Here is a 3,404-nt window from a genome sequence, read left to right as displayed (position 1 = left end):
CAATCATTTGAAAGCAGAATATCAAGAAATTATTTTAATTTAATAATTTAAATTATTAGATAAAATTATTTTTTTCAAGTAAAAATTATTTAAACTTAAAATTTATATAGACTTATATTATATTATTTTTTATTTTTATTAAATAAATAAAAATAATGAAATTTAATTTTATGAGCCCTTGATCATTAAGATGCTAATAAATTATATTAAAGAATTATCTCAATTTAATAACTTAAATTATTAATTGATATCACAATATATAATTTATATTATTTTTAGATAAATACCTTTTCTTTTGTAATTAGTTATTTTTAATAAAATCTCAATTTCATCTTTGTTCTATTTTAGAATTGTTACAAATAATTAGTTTTATTTTGGTTACCATGCATGTCGACTCTTGAAACCGAGGAATACCGGGGCTCGGGAAAACCATGCAAAGTTCCTCAACTACTTTTATTTAGTCCAATCAAACTCTTTAATCTTAAATCAAATCCAGTCAAATCAAACACTACATTTCTAATCAAAGGTGATTTAAGCCCCTTCATCTTGCTTTGATTATAATTAACGAATCCAACATTCGATGATCTTGCTGGACAAATAATCTAAAATTGCGTTTAAATGTAAGTAGAGTGGTTGATTTGGGGTGTTAATGTGATGATGTATTAAATTTTGTTTTTTAAAATATTTTTTTTTGAAAATTTATTAAAATATTTTTATATCTTTTTTAAAAAATTATTTGTATATCAATACATCATAATAATTTAAAAACATTAAAAACAAAAACAAAAAAATCTAAATTTTCATATAAAAAAATATTAAACTCGGTCACAAACACATAATCTAATATATAATATAGGATTTTATTTGATTAAACTAGACAACTAAAGACGCTGAGTGTATTTTTAGCCAATAGCACACTGTGAACATTCTGGGGAAAATTCTCACAATAATACACATTACTATAGTAAATTACTTGCATCGCTATCAGCAAGGTCGTTGTAGTATAGTGGTGAGTATTCCCGCCTGTCACGCGGGTGACCCGGGTTCGATCCCCGGCAACGGCGTTTGCCTTTTTTCTTTCTGCGTGAAGAATAACAGTGGGAGAGAGTAACCAATTGAATGTGACGGAGGAGTAGCTGTAGCTGCCGTCTCTGCAAATATCAAAGATTACATTGGGTAAACAATCAAACAGGAGCCTGTTCTCAACAACATTGTGATCCAAAGACTCTGTGACCCATTTCTGCATTTGCACTTTAGCTTTTTATTTATTTATTTTGCGTTTTAGGCTTTGCGTTTTTATGTATAGTAGCAAGAAGAACTAAGACTTCTACTCTTCCGAGTTGTGTGTATGATATTAAAACTAAAATAATTAATTTATACCGGTCTTCATGAATTGATAAAGTGTTTTAGTTAATACTTAAATTAGTCACCCACGCTATATTGCAGATTGTATTAAATTTTCCTTGAATATAATAAAAATATTTAGATCTTACTAATATTTTTTTTAGTAAAAAAAAAATTAAACCATATAATGATTGGTTAGATATAACCTAATTAACTTTACATGTTCAAAACAACTCGAAATAACTATAAAAATAAAGTTTGATAAAAAAAATATTTTAAGATGATATATTTTTTATGTTAAAATAACAATATATATAGATTGACTTGGATCAATATGTTAAATCTATTATTTGAGTTATGAGATTATAATAACTTGATAAAAAACAAATTATAAAGTTTAATTTATTTTAATGATTCTCAATAAGATTTTTGGATCTTTCATCTAATATTCCTTTTATTTTTATATTTTCTGGATGAGTGTGATAATCTTTAATATGCATGTAATATAAATAAAATGTATGCTGATTATATGATAATTACAACTAATTAATTTCTTGAATATTTATATATTTTGCTTTATTTTTCGTGTATTCATCTAATCTTAAATTTTTAGTTGCATTCTGCCTAACTATATTATATTTGATGTGATATACATTACTTTGATAATCATGCAAATATTTATCATGCCTTGATATAAAATAATAGCTCTATACTAATGAAAAATAGTTAGTTTATATGCACATGATATTTTATATACCTAGTTAGTAAGAAAGACATCAATCTATAGCTGCTGATCCTTTTATATTAATTACCTTCGGATGTCATTTGATTATTTTTAGATGTCATCTAATCTCTTACATGTATTTTATTATTTTATAATAATATATTTACTACATATATGTATATCAGAATAACAAACCTGTACTCCAAAATGTTTTTTCCATATTCACTCAATCTTTAATTTTAAATGTTTCTTACATACTATTTTAAAATTTTGTTTGAATTTTAATAATATATTTCAATTATTATGTATTTGATATAAAAACAATAATATTAATAATAAATTGTTCATGAAAATTCAATTCAAATCTTTTTTTGTTCTTAATAATTTTAAATAGATTTTTAACATGATATTTATGATGTCTTTAACTTCCAATCACACATAAAATATGGAATTATACTATTTTGATATTGTTTTTAATTTACTTTAAAAATTATGAAATATTTCTTTTAACATAAATAATTATTCCAATTAAAAATATTGCATTCATTAAGATAAACAAGATATTTAATATAAAAAAAACTTTATCTTGATTGAAAAAAAAATCATATTTTCAAGTTTAATAACAATGCAAAAAAGTTTTGTTTTTGCAATTAAAAAGAATTTGCCCCCTGGAATAGCAGAAACATATAAAGTAGTAGACTCTAAACCTTTAATTATCATTCATAAGCTTTATATAAAATAAATATATGAAATATATAGTATGTATAACTATGCATAAAGGCACATATTCTATATTGAAAATTTTAATTTGGAAAATACATTTGAGTTCTATTAATCATCAAATATATTGAAATGATTTTATTGATAATTAATGAACATATTGTCTTGCTCCGAAGAAATTCATTCTACGTATCAGAATTAACTCCATATAAGAAAAATATTGATTTTTTATATGAAAATATAAAACATATATGTCCATATTAATCTTTAAATTCAAATCCATTTTCAATTATAAAAGAAATTGAAATATCAATATAGTTTCTACAAAATAGGTCAACCCCATTCTTCCAACACACAATTATTTAGACATAAAAACAAATATAAAATAAGTTTTTAAAATCACCCATAACCTATATACTATACAAATATTTAAAATACTTAAAACAAGTCAACAAAAGCTACCGATTCACATGATAATGCAATACAGTTACTTGTGCTGATGCTTTGTATCTGGTTTGTTATATTTTAAGTTAGCGTGGACGCCGATGTTCTCTAGTTCACGTGGTTTGGTGTTCGACTCGAAACCCCAGCAACCAGGGTTCGATCATCGGCATTC

General features: G+C 23.9%; 1 non-coding gene across 1 annotated transcript; it reads left to right on the top strand.

Annotated features, from left to right (window-relative positions):
* The first annotated feature begins 992 nt into the window (after positions 1 to 992).
* Positions 993 to 1,064, top strand: TRNAD-GUC (transfer RNA aspartic acid (anticodon GUC)). The gene has a single exon. It is a non-coding gene; the product is annotated as a tRNA-Asp (tRNA).
* The last annotated feature ends 2,340 nt before the right edge of the window (positions 1,065 to 3,404 follow it).

Source organism: Populus euphratica, unplaced genomic scaffold, assembly GCF_000495115.2.
Source record: "Populus euphratica unplaced genomic scaffold, PopEup_1.0 scaffold5430.1, whole genome shotgun sequence".
NCBI lineage: Eukaryota > Viridiplantae > Streptophyta > Magnoliopsida > Malpighiales > Salicaceae > Populus > Populus euphratica.
Note: the sequence above shows the minus strand (reverse complement) of the source record. Positions and strands in the feature narration are given on the sequence as shown.